We start from the raw sequence: 13,813 nt of genomic DNA, 5'->3' as shown, positions 1-13,813 counted from the left end.
CTGTTGAATTTTTTAAGGAACTGACAAACTATTTTCCATAGCCACCAAGACATAATGATGCATTTTTAAAGTTATTTCATTAATTTAATTTTTGCAATAGTGGTAATTGAACCTAGAGGCGCTCTACCACTGAGCTACATGACCAGTCCTATTTATTTGTTTGTTTATTTATTTATTTATTTATTTATTTTTTAAAGAGAGAGAGATAATTTTTTTTTTAATATTTGTTTTTTAGTTTTCGGCGGACACGACATCTTTGTTTGTATGTGGTGCTGAGGATTGAACCCGGGCCGCACGCATGCCACATCCCCAGCCCTATTATTTTAATTTTTAAAAAATGCTGGGGATAGAACTCAGGGCCTCACACATAGTACGCAAGTGCTGTTCCACTGAGCTACATCCCCAGCCCTGCTTATTTTTTATTTTAAGACATGGTCTCCGTAAGTTGCTGAGTCTGTCCCCGAATTTCCAATCGTTCAGCTCCAGCCTCCGGAGTCACTGTGATGACACGTGTGATACAATTTTATTATCCAGACTGTAGAACAAAATTGTGTTTCTCTAAATGGCCCTTAATTTTACATTGCAGCTTTTTTTAAAACTTTGATTCAGAATCCAATCAGAGATCTCAAATTATTTTGATTGTCCTGTCCCTGGGTTTGATCACTAGCACCACAAAACAAACAAACAACAACAAAACCCCTGGACTCCCTGCGTCTTTGTTTTCCATGGTGTTGACATTTTTAAGACTCCAACTAGTTGTTTTATAGATTATCTCTCAATTTGTGTTCGTCTGAATGTTTCCTAATGGGTAAATAAGGTTGAGCCTTTTTGCCTACAATACCTCATAGGAATAGAATATAACAGGTTCTTCCCTTTGTTGCATTATTTTAGTCAGAGAATGTTGCTTTATGCTATTGTTAGTGATATTAATTTTAACTACTGAGTTAAGATTGTGTTTGTGGGGCTGGGGATGTGGCTCAAGCGGAAGCGCGCTCGCCTGGCATGCGTGCGGCCGGCCCAGGTTCAATCCTCAGCACCACATACAAACAAAGATGTTGTGTCCGCCGAAAACTAAAAAATAATAAATATTAAAAATTCTCTCTCTTTAAAAAAAAAAAAGATTGTGTTTGTGGGGATTGGGGTTGTAGCTCAGTGGTAGAGCACTTGCCTAGCATGTGTGAGGGACTGGGTTTGATTCTCGGCACCACAAATAAATAAAATAAAGGTAAAAGCTAAGAAAAGATGGCATTATGTTTAAAAACAAAAAGGATTGTGTCTATGAGAACTCTTCATTTTCAAGGGACTCCTGTTCCCTCGTAATATTTAGTAATTTGTTGGATGGTAGTTTGAGACCATGTGAATATCCTGTTCCCCAACAATCTATCAACCATCAACTTTATTTCTATTTATTTATTTATTTATTTTTCCAGTGTTAGGAATGGAACCCGGGATTTCATGCATGCTAGGCAAGTCTTCTACCACTGAGCTATAACTCCAGTGCTTCAACCACTGATTTTAGCATCAAATGATAGTATTTACATAAATTATTTACTTCGTTGTATTGTTTAAATTTTGTCATTCTTGGGGCTGGGATTATGGCTCAGAGGTAGATCGCTTGCCTAGCATATGTGAGGCACTGGGTTCAATTCTCAGCACCACATAAAAATAAATAAAAGAAAGGTCCATTGACAACTAAAAAATATTTTTAAAAAATTATGTCATTCTTTCCCCTCAGCAATTCAGTGAGAACCTGTCTCAAAAGAATTTTAAAAAGGGCTGTGGATGTGGCTCAGTGGTAAAGCACCCCTGGGTTAATTCCTCAGTACCAAAAGAAAGAAAGAAAGGGGTGGGGAGAGGAAATAAGTCATAATTTCATTATGCATTTAATATAATAAGATGTTATTATTCAGTAAAAAAAGAATTTTCCCTTGCCCTCTTTTTCAGTATTACTATAAGAGTCATCTGTTCTGTTTTTGTTCAGTGTGCCATGTCACTGCAATCATTGTGTGTGTGTGTTTGTGTGTGTGTGTGTGTGTGTGTTTTGCTGAGAACTGAACCAGGGGTGCTCTGTCACTGAGCTACATCTCTGTTTTTTATTCTGTTTTGAGTCTGCATCTTGCTAAATAGTTGAGTTTGGCCTCTATCTTGAGATCCTTCTTCCTCAGCTTCTCAGATTGCTGGGATTACACATGTGGTTACCCAGCTCATTCTTTTTCTTTTCTTTTTTTTAATATTTATTTTTTAGTTGTACACAATACCTTTATTTTGTTTATTTATTGTTATGTGGTGCTGAGGATCTAACCCAGGGCCTTGCACATGCTAGGCGAGTGCTCTACTGCTGAGCCACAACCCCAGTCCTTCTTTTTATTAAAAAACATTTATTTTTTAGTTGTAGTTGGACCCAATACCTTTATTCTCTTTATTTATTTTTATGTGGTGCTGAGGATCAAACCCAGGGCCTTGCACATGCTAAGCAAGTGCTCTACTGCTGAGCCACAACGCCAGCCCCTCTTTTTCTTTTTAATATTTATTTTTTAGTTGTAGTTGAACACAATACCTTTATTTATTTATTTTTGTGTGGTGCTGAGGATCTAACTCAGGGCCTTGCACGTGCTAGGTGAACACTCTACTGCTGAGTCGCAACCCCAGCCCTCATTATTCTTTTTGATGGTCAAATTTTCTTATACCTGGCCAATAAGGGCTCCTTTAAGCTGGCCTTAGGTCTTTTTGTCATGTTCCTGTTAATCTTTGAGCACTTTGTTGCTTTCTATCACAGCATAATATACCTTATATTTTTCTTGACCCATGTCAGTCTTTCATCCAAAGATCCCTAGTTTCTTTAAGTGGGAAAAGATATTTAGAAACTAAGATGCAGACTGCTGTGTATGTTCATTTGCAGCTAGGGTTTTATTGCTTCCTTTATGATGGGCAGAAAATGAAAAAAAAGAAAAACTCTTTGTTTTTGTTTTACTTTTTTCATTTTTGGTACCAGGGATTGAACCCAGGGGCTTAACTACTGAACCACATTTGTAGCCCTTTTTATGTATTTATTTATTTAGGGTTTTACTCCCTAAGTTGCTGATAACTTGAACTTGCAGTCCTATCTCAGCCTCCTGAGTTGCTGGGATTACAGGTGTGTTCCACCACGCCCAGCTGAAAAACAAGTTTTTTTAATTGTTGACTTTTAGGACATCTGCTCCTGACCATGTCACAGCCCTTGCACTGTAAACACTATAAAACCGGGTGAAATATACAGGGGAATTATTATTAATTTTCGACAACAGGCAGGACTAATTACTGAAAGAAGAAAAGAACTGGAGTCCCACATTAATTGTGGCCCTGAACTTCTGCCTGGGGACAATTTGCTGACCATAGTCCAGAGGTGAGATCACAAAGAACACAACAGTTCTGTTGAGTTGGTAAGACAGAGCTCAGTAATGAGGGCTACTGAAGTAGGTGGGAATTGCAAATCAAAGGCCTGGAGAGATGAGTCCTAAGCAGAGGCTTTATGAGACTGGCAGGGAATTGCTGCTGCTGTGGATTTGAGAGTAGCATAGAGACACTAAAGGTCACACAGTGCTGGGAGAATTTATGTTCTGTCTTAGCCAGAGTGGAAATTCCTCATTTAAATCCTGACATTGAGCTGGGACACCAGAAAGTCCATATCATAGGAGCAGGCACCATAGCTCAACCCTGTGGCACACACCTGTAATCCCAGTTACTTGAGAGGCTAAGGAAGAGGATCACAAGTTTGAGGACACCAGGCAGATTAAGCAAGACCCTGTCTTAAAATAAAAATTAAAAAGATCTGGGGGTGTAGCTCAGTTTCAGAGCAATTGCTTAGCAAATGCAAGGCCCTGAGTTTGATCTCCAGCACTGCAGTAGTATGAGAATGAATGAATGAATGCATGAATGAATGAATGAATCAAACAAACCATGACTAGAGCAGGGGCAGTCAAACTAGAGCTGGCCCAAATATGGCTCATCATGGGCCAAATTCAGGCCTGTGTATTTGCTTACATTTTGTCTGACTGCTTATACACTATAGTGGCAGACCATATGGCCTGAGAAACTGAAAATCATTTACTAATTGGCTCTTTACAGAGGTCACTAACCCCTTCCATAATGTGAGAGTTATTTTGAATAGACTTAAGACAAAGTCTTAAAAATAAAATCAAGGAGAATTACTAGACATGAATTGCCTACCAGAGCAAAACTCAATGTTCTTTAAAAGAAAGTATTATCTAGACAACTCCAGCTATAATAATAAAATTACTAGTTATTCAAGGAAAGAGGAAAATGTGACCCTTAATCAAGAAAAAAAAAAAAAGCAATCAATGGAAATATATCCTGAGATTTCCCAGATATTGAAATTAGTGGACAAGGTTGTTTAAAGTAGCTACTGTAAATATGTTTAAGGGCTTAAAGGAAAATAGGGTGGTCTTATAGGGAATCTCAGAAGAGAAACTGAAACTATGAACAGTAACTGAAAAATTCCAGTATTGAAAAGGGCAATATCTGAAATGAAAATCCATTGAGAGGACTTGAAAGGAGATTGGAGAAGGCTTGGCAGAAGAAAGGGCCATGAACAGTGGAATCTCACCTTCAAAGTACTGACAGAAAAAGAATTTCAATCTACAATTCTATGTCCAATGAAAATATTTTTCAAGATAAAGAGAAATACATTTTCAGAAAACTTAAAAAGAAAATTTGTTTTCAGCAGACCCACCCTATGAGATATACAAAGGAAGTTATTTAGGCTGGAAAGAAATTTGAAAAGTGGATCTACTGGAAGTAATGAAGAGCCACAGAAATGATACTATCTGGATAAAAATTATAGTTTTTTTTTTTTAATTTTTAGATGTTGATGGGCCTTTATTTTATTCACTTATTTGTATGCAGTGCTGAGAACTGAACCCAGTGCCTCTCATATGCTAGACAAGAGCTCTACCACTGAGCCACAATTCCAGCCCCAAAAGAATAGTTTTATTTTCTACTCTTTTCTCACAGGAGGCAAATGACTGTTTACAGCAAAACCACTACTATTGTAAGATACAGTTCATGATATATGGAAGAGTAAAATATATAAAATAGCACAGAATGGGGAGTAAATAAAATTATATGTTATTTTTATATTTGTGAAACACCAACAAGTTGCAGTTAGACTGGCAAATTAATGATATGTATCATAATTTCTAGAGCAACTATAATAAAAAGTGGTATAGCCAAAAAGCAAATAGAGGAAATCAAATGTAATACTAATTATACTCTATATTTTATATATTCAATATGTAATTTTATAATATGTTAACTAACAAATTATATGTAAACAAATTGTTTATAGTTCAGTTTCTCAAAGTCAGGAAACAACAGAGGAAAAAAGCATATGGGACAAAGAAAAAACTCAAGCTGATAGACTTTGTTATGGGGTAAATTTGTCTCTCCTCAGAATGTGTGTAGTGCAGGAGGTGGAGTGCATGCTTAGCCTGCACAAATCCCTGGGTTCAGTCCTCAGCCTGCACACACACAGAAAAGTATGTTAAAGAACTAACCTTCAGTACTTTGGAATGTGACTGTGTTTGGAGGTGGAGTCTTTACAGAGGTATTAAGTTAAAATTAGCTTATTAAAGTGAGCCCTAAATCCAAATGACTGATGCTCTCAAGAAAAGAGAAAATTTAAACACAGACATGTACAGAGGAAAGAGGATATAAAGATGGCAATTTATAGGTCAAAAAAGGAACTTTCGATTAGATCCTTTTTTTTCCTTTCTTTTTTTTTTTTTAAGAGAGAGATAGAGAGAATTTTAATATTTATTTTTTAATTTTCAGCGGACACAACATCTTTGTTTGTATGTGGTGCTGAGGATCGAACCTGGGCCGCACGCATGCCAGGCGAGCGCGCTACCGCTTGAGCCACATCCCCAGCCCCTAGATCCTTTTCTTATGGACCCTCAAAAGGAATTAACCCTGCAAACAGATCTCATATTTCTAGCCTCCAGAATTGTAAGAATATTAATCTCTGTTGTTTAAGACACTCATCTATGGTTCTTTGTTATGCAACCTGTCTTTGTTTGTTTTGTGCTTACCTGAAACTAATTTTGTGGAGTGGTACTGGAGGTTGAACCTAGTGGTGCATTACCACTGAGCTACATCCCAAGCCCTTTTTAATTTTTATTTTGAGACAGGGTCTTGTTAAGTTGCTGAGGGTCTCACAGAGTTGCTAAGACTGGCTTTTAATGTGCAATCTGCCTGCCTCAGCCTCACGAGTCACTGGAATTATAGGTGTACACCACTGTGCCCTGTAAGACATAGTAATTTACAGAGAACAGAAATTTATTTCATAGTTCTGGAGGCTAAGAAGTCCAAGATCAAGCCATCACAGCTTGTGAGGACCTTACTGTGTCTGCACATGGTAGAAGGTAGAAAGAAGTACAAGAGAGAATGAACTCCATGCTGTCACGTGGCAAAGGAGGAGAAGGACAAGAGTGTTGAATCCACTCTCACATCCACTCCTCTATATAGTGGCATTAATCCATCTGTGAGTGCAGTCTCGACCTGAAACCTCCTGAAGGCCCCTCCTGCCAACACTGTTGCATTGAAGATTAAGTTTCTTTCATGTGAATTTTGAGGGATACAGGGCTGGGGTTGTGTGGCTCAGTGGTAGAGTGCTTGCCTTATATGGGTGAGGCATTAGGTTTGATTCTCAGCACTGCATATAAATTAAAAAAAAAAAAAAAGATTTTGAGGGACACAAAGAATCTGTAGTACAACTCCAACAAACTAATGTAGACTTAAACCCAACCATGTTAATACTTCCTTTAAATATAAAGCCTGGGCTGGGGATGTGGCTCAAGCGGTAGCGCGCTCGCCTGGCATGCGTGCGGCCCGGGTTCGATCCTCAGCACCACATACAAACAAAGATGTTGTGTCCGCCGAGAAATAAAAAAAAATAATAAAATATTAAAAAAAAAAAAAAAGCCCCCTCTTCCTGATGATGGGCAGAATCATAGCCTCTGGGACAGGAGTCCCCTGTGCTTCTCCTTTGCTAGCAAAGCAATAAACTTCCTTTAAAAAAAAAAAAAGGCAATACTTCTGGGTGTGAGCCTAAAGAGGATTGCTTTAAAAAAAAAAAAAATATATATATATATATATATATAAAGCCTACAATTTAATACTCCCATTAAAAGGGATTATTAGACAGTATTAAAAAGTCAAGATCCAGGCTGGAGGACTGGTTCATTGGTAGAATACTTGTCTACAACATATGACACCCTGGGTTCAATCCCTAGTACCCCTCCCACACATACAGAAATCAAAACTCACTATATATCTAAAAGAAACACTTTTAATGTACACAGAAAGTAAAATAATGTATCATGCAAATAGAATATATAAGAATTCTTGTTGGCTATATGAACATCAGACCAAGTAAACTTTAAGATAAAGAAAATTAGCAGAGATAAAGACACATTTAGAAAAGGGTCAATTAAACAGAAAGATACAATCCTAATAACAAAGCTACAAAAAATGACAAACTAAAGGGAAAAACAGATGCACAATTGTAGCCAGATATTTCAAAACCTCTCTAATCAGTAACTGAGACAACAATTAGACCAAAAAGCAGTACAATATAGAAAATCTGAACAGTATTTTCAACTATCGTGATATAATTGACAGTAAACATCTCCACCTAATAACTGCAGGATGAATATTTGTTTCAAGCACAGATGGAACATTAGCTTAATGTTTTAGTTTGTTTTCTGTTGCTATAATAGAACACCTGAGGGCCAGGTGTGGTAGTGCACACCTGTAATAACAGTGATTTGGGAGTCTGAGTCAGGAAGATCACAAGTTCAAGGCCAGCCTCAGCAATTTAGTGAGGCCCTAAGCAACTTAGTGAGAATTTGTTTCAAAATAAAGTAATAATAATGATAATAATAGAACACAGGAAACTGAGTAACCTATAAAGGAAAGAGGTTTATTTCATAGTTCTGGAGGCTAAGAAGTCCAAGTAATAATAATGTAATAAAAAAAGGTGAATGTTATGTGGATATCTCAAGAATAAATTATAGTAAAAAACAAGGGGAAATTGTGGTAAAATAATTAAAACCACTTGCAAAAATAAATAAATAAATAAATTAGGAAAAGAGAAAGTTAAAGACAAAAGTTCATTCTTGGAAAAAAAATGAAAATTGATAAATCTCTAGCAAGATTGAGTAAAAACAGAAAGAAAATATGAATTACCAATTATCAGAAGTGAGTGATATCACCATAGATTTTTAGATACTAAAGTATTAATGGAGTATGAACAACTTTATGACAACAAAGTAGAGAACTTGGATAAAATGAACAAATTATTCAAAAACAACTTGCCAACAATGTCACAAGTAGATATAAACTCTGAATATCCCTGTAATGCTAAAGAAGCTGAATTTGTAATTTAAAACTCTTCCTACATGGAAAACTCCAGACCCAGCAAAAAAAATCCAACAATAAGAAAAGATAATGATCAACCCAGTAACATAAAGTTGGATATCTGTTTAAAATCATTGGATGTAATATAGGACATTAACAGAATAAAAGGGGAAAATTACCTGTCTCATATGTAAAGGAAAGTTTGGGCTACAACCCCAAACTCCATGATCCAAATGTTGGAATCCTAAAAGATCAAACACTTAAGTCTGAAATCCCAAAAGATAAAAATCTCAAAAATATAATTCTGGAAAAAAATTTAAAATCTTTAAAATACATTTATCTATATTTTTTAAAAAAGAGGATTTAAGAAACATAAAAACCAGTAGAGTACTTCATAGGCTGCTTTACACAATAAAAATAGGTAATGATAGTATACATTTTTGCAAGCATAAACATCAGGTACACTGAGCAGTCACATGGTTATAACCAATATGGACAAACTGTATTCATAAAGAAACATGTCGTACTCACTTCAGCAGCACATATACTAAAATTGGAATAATACAGAGAAGATCAGCACAGCCCCTATGCAAGGATGACATGCATATTCTGAAGCATTCCATATTTTTAAAAAAATGAAAGAAAGATGTCAAAAGTGAAATGTGTGAACACATACCACTGTGGTTGGTAAATGAATGTGCCCAGCTGTATAACTGCAACCATCTGAAATACCAAAAAATTATGTAGACAGCCTTAGTCTTTTGTTGAAGAGGAATCAAAAACTGCAGTGGGTCACCACTGCATATATATACAGTAGCCCAAAGAACGGAGGTCTCAAGAAATTTCATCTTTCACAATTCAGATGTATAAAAAGGGTATCTCTTCATTTATTGAGGAAGTTTCAACATTTTTATATAAATTCACATTGCTTTCACATAAAATCATTGTCTAAATAGTGCACTTTCAAGGAGTTAAATTTGCAAAAAATGCATTAAACAAATTAGAACTCTTATAAAGTTTTTTACACATCTTTAGTATTAGAAATAATGTAAAGATGAATCGCATACTAGAGACATGAAAAATTGTGCTCTATATGTGTACTGTGAATTGAAATGCATTCTTCTGTCACGTATAACAAATTAGAATAAATAAAAAAAATTTAAAAGATGAAATGCATAGTAGAGAACTGTAAAAAAATGCTGACAATTTTAAATAGTGGGAAAAAACTTTAAAAGAAAAAAAATAGAAAAACAGAAAAGAAAATTTGACACATAAAAAAATATTACAGGATAGATTATGGGCAGTTACACAGAGGTAGTCCATATGAGTTGGCCAGAGTGCATAATTAACTCTTCAGAAGTCTTGCATGGTGATGTTTTTCTTTTTTCTTTTTTTTTTTCTGGTACCCAGGATTGAACTCAGGGGCACTCAACTCCTGAGCCACATCTCCAGCCCTATTTTGTATCTCACTGAGTCACTTAGCGCCTCACTTTTGCTGAGGCTGGCTTTGAGTGATCCTCCTGCCTCAGCCTCCTGAGCTGCTGGGATTACAGGCACGTGCTACCGTGCCCAGCTGTTTTTGGTTTTTGACATACCTTTCCTTGGAGAATATATTCACATTCATTTTCTACATGGTGCTGCTCTTCCTGAAAAAAAAAATTTTATGTGATTTTGATGTGTATCCCCTATTAAATTTTGCCACCTTCTGTGCCCTGCTTCTGTGTAGGTGGACATCCCATTGACATGTATTTATATACAGACCACAGATTGTTGGAAGCAGTTCTGATGATCAGACAGCAACAGCAACATTGTTGTCTAAGTGTCTTATCTTACCATAACATAATTACTTTTTTTTTTTTTTTTTTTGTAAATATTTATTTATTTATTTTAGTTTTTGGCGGACACAACATCTTTGTTTGTATGTGGTGCTGAGGATCGAACCCGGGCCGCAGGCACACCAGGCGAGCGTGCTACCGCTTGAGCCACATCCCCAGCCCCATAATTACTTTTAAGTCAGTAACTTCACTGCATTTTTTAAAATATTCATTTTTTAGTTATAGGTGGACACAATATTTTTTAAATATTTATTTTTTAGTTGTAGTTGAATATAATACCTTTATTTTTATTATTTTTATGTAGTGCTGAGGATCGAACCCAGTGCCTCATGCATGCCAGGTGAGCACTCTACCTCTGAGTCACAATCCCAGCCCCATCTTCAGTGCCTTGTTCAAGTAAATGCAGGTTTGACTCATTAAAAAAATTCCTGTAATTCTTTTTTCTTTCTTTCTTTTCTTTTTTTTAATGAGACAGTCTCACTGTCTTTTCCAGCCTCGTCTTGAACTCAAGATCCTCTTGCCTCAGCTTTCCAAGTAGCTGGGATACAGGCATGCGCCACTGCTCCTAACAAATGACTTTTTTTTTTTTTTTTTGTACTGGGTATTGAACTTAGAAGTGCTTAACCACTGAGCCACATCCCCAGCCTTTTTTATATTTTGTTCAGTGACAGGGTCTCACTAAGTTGCCGAGGACCTTGCCAATTTGCTGAGTCTATTTTGTTTGTTTGTTTGTTTGGTACCGGGTATTGAACTTGGGGACACTGGAACACTGAGCTACATCTCCAGCCCTGTTTTGTATTTTATTTAGAGACAGAATCTCACTGAGTTATTTAGTGGCTCACTTTTTGCTGAAGCTGGTTTTGAATTTGTAATCCTCCTGCCTCAGCCTCCCAAGCCACTGGGATTATAGGCATGCGGCATTGCACCTGGCAGATGACACATTTTTAAACTTAAGCCATATCACATGACCAATCCCTTCCCCAAAACTGGGCTTTCCACATCTTTTCTAGAGCCTTTTGTTTTGTTTTGTTTTCATGAGAATTTCAGTCTTCTGGATTTCTTTCGGGATTTCTACATTTGGGGTTTTAATCTTTTAAGATTGTGGTTTGGGGATTTAGATTAGGAATTTTGATCTTTGGAGATTTCAACATTCAGGAATATGTCATTTAAGAGTGTGTCTTTTGGGGCTGGGGATGTGGCTCAAGTGGTAGCGCGCTCGCCTGGCATGCGTGCGGCCCGGGTTCGATCCTCAGCACCACATACAAACAAAGATGTTGTGTCCGCCAAGAACTAAAAAATAAATATTAAAAAATTCTCTCTCTCTCTCTCTTTAAAAAAAAAGAAAAGAAAGGTGTTCTTAAAAAAAAGAATGTGTCTTTTGGAATTATGATAGTTACCCATTTTTAACAAAAACTCTCAGAACACTAGATATAAAAGGAATGTTTGTATTTAATATTTTCCCCTAAGATGGGAAAAAGAAAAGATATGTACTCTTAGTGCTTCCATTCAACATTGTCCTGGAGAGATTTGAGGCATAACAAAGAAATAAAAGACATGCAGATTGGAAAGGAAGAAGTAAAATTCTTTATTTACTAACAACATGATTGTTTACATAGAAAATTCAAGGAATCTTAAAACTACTAAAATAAGTGGATTTAGGACAGTAACAGAATACAAGGTCAACATATAACAATCATTTGTATTTTTATATTCTGGTGAAAAATGGAAAAATAAAATTTCTAAAAGTCCATTTTTTTAACATAAAAAATACTTAGGAAAAAAAAAAAAATATATATATATATATATATATATTTGAGATGTGAGTTTCACTGTTCCCTGGGCTGCTCTTGACCTCCTGGACTCCAGTAATTTTTCCCCCTTGGCCTCAGCTGGGACTACAGGCGCAGACCACCATGCCTGACTCTTAGGAACAGATTTAACCCAAACTGGCAAGACCTCGATATTTAAAATTGAAAATATTGCCTGAGAAAATTAAAGAAGATAAAGAAGACCAAATGCATGCAGATTATACCATGTTTATGGGTTGGAAGAATCAATGTCATTAATGTTGGAAGAATCAATGTCAGTTATGTCTAAATTGATCTATTGATTAATAAGTGTAATTCCAATAAAAATCCAAGCAGTTAGGACTGATGATATAGCTCAGTGGTAGAGTGCTTGCCTAGGATTCCCAGTGCCTTGGGTTTGATCCCCAGAACCGCGAGGCAGAAAAACCCAAGCAACTGTTGAAGTTACAAGCAGATTCCAAAATTTTATTGGAAAATACAGAGGATCTAGAAGAGCAAGAAACCAAATTTTTAAAATATTTATTTAGTTATTGAACATACAGTATCCTTATTTATTTTTATGTGATGCTAAGGATTGAACCTAGTGCCTCACACATGTGAGGCAAGCACTTTACCACTGAGCTACAGCCCCAGCCCCAAGAAACCAATTTTTGAAATATAAAATTGTAAGATTTATTTAAAGCTTTATTATGAAGCTACCCTAATTAGAATAGTGTGACTTTGAAATAAGATTGACAAGCTTATCAATGATACAGACAGAGTTTAGCAGTAGTTTCACATTTGGATGGCCAAATGATTTTGGGGGCAGGATATTGGGTGAACTCAAGTGTGCTTTACCCCATTTTATTTTGACACAGGGTTCAGCTGAATTGCTAAGGGTCTCGCCAAGTTGCTGAGACTGGCCTCAGATGTGCAATCCTCCTGCCTCAGCCTCTTGAGTTGCTGGGATTACAGGTGTGTGTCACCAGGCTCAACTGTCCAGTTGATTTTTTATGAAAGTGCCCAGATAATTAAGTGGGTAAAAGAAGTCTTTGAACAGATGGTACTGGAACCACATATCCATAATAAAAATGAAAAAAAATTCTCAAATCTTGAGTAATATCTGTTCAAGAAATAGAAAATATACAAAGAATAAAGAAAGTTAGCAAAGCCAAAAGTTGGGTTTTTTTTTTTTTTTTAAAGAAAGAGTGGGGGGGAGAGAGAGAGAGAGAATTTTTTAATATTTATTTTTTAGTTCTCGGCTGACACAACATCTTTGTTTGTATGTGGTGCTGAGGATCGAACCCGGGCCGCACGCATGCCAGGCGAGTGCGCTACCGCTTGAGCCACATCCCCAGCCTCCAAAAGTTGGGTTTTTGAAAAAAAATGATAAATCGGATTTCATAAAAATTTGAAACTCTGTATCTTCAAAAGATGTTACAGTGTTAAGAAAATAAAATGCAAGCTACAAATTGGGGGAAAATATTCACAATAGAAATATTTAACAAAAATTGTATACCTAGAATGTATAAAGAACTCTTGTCACTCAATAAGTAACCAAATAACTTGACGTAAATATGGCCCAAAAGGCACTGGGGTTGTGTGGCTCAGCGGTAGAGCGCTTGCCTAGCATGTGTGAGGCACTGGGATCAAGTCTCAGCACCACATATAAATAAATGAATAAAAGGCCCATCAACAACCAAAAAAATGTATATAAATAATTTTTTTTAAATGGCCAGAAAGAAGCTGGGTATAGTGGCACAGTCTGTGTTCCAG

At 36.3% G+C, this 13,813-nt stretch overlaps 1 non-coding gene across 1 annotated transcript; it reads left to right on the top strand.

The window, feature by feature from the left end:
• The first annotated feature begins 8,938 nt into the window (after window positions 1-8,938).
• On the top strand, window positions 8,939-9,044 carry LOC124093388 (U6 spliceosomal RNA). The gene has a single exon (XR_006851956.1). It is a non-coding gene; the product is annotated as a U6 spliceosomal RNA (small nuclear RNA).
• Window positions 9,045-13,813: the final 4,769 nt, after the last annotated feature.

This window comes from Marmota monax, unplaced genomic scaffold (assembly GCF_021218885.2).
Source record: "Marmota monax isolate L192 unplaced genomic scaffold, Marmota_monax_Labrador192_F-V1.1 WCK01_AAM20220418_F8-fsc00038, whole genome shotgun sequence".
In the NCBI taxonomy this organism is placed as follows: domain Eukaryota; kingdom Metazoa; phylum Chordata; class Mammalia; order Rodentia; family Sciuridae; genus Marmota; species Marmota monax.
This window is presented reverse-complemented; position numbering and strand designations above follow the sequence as displayed.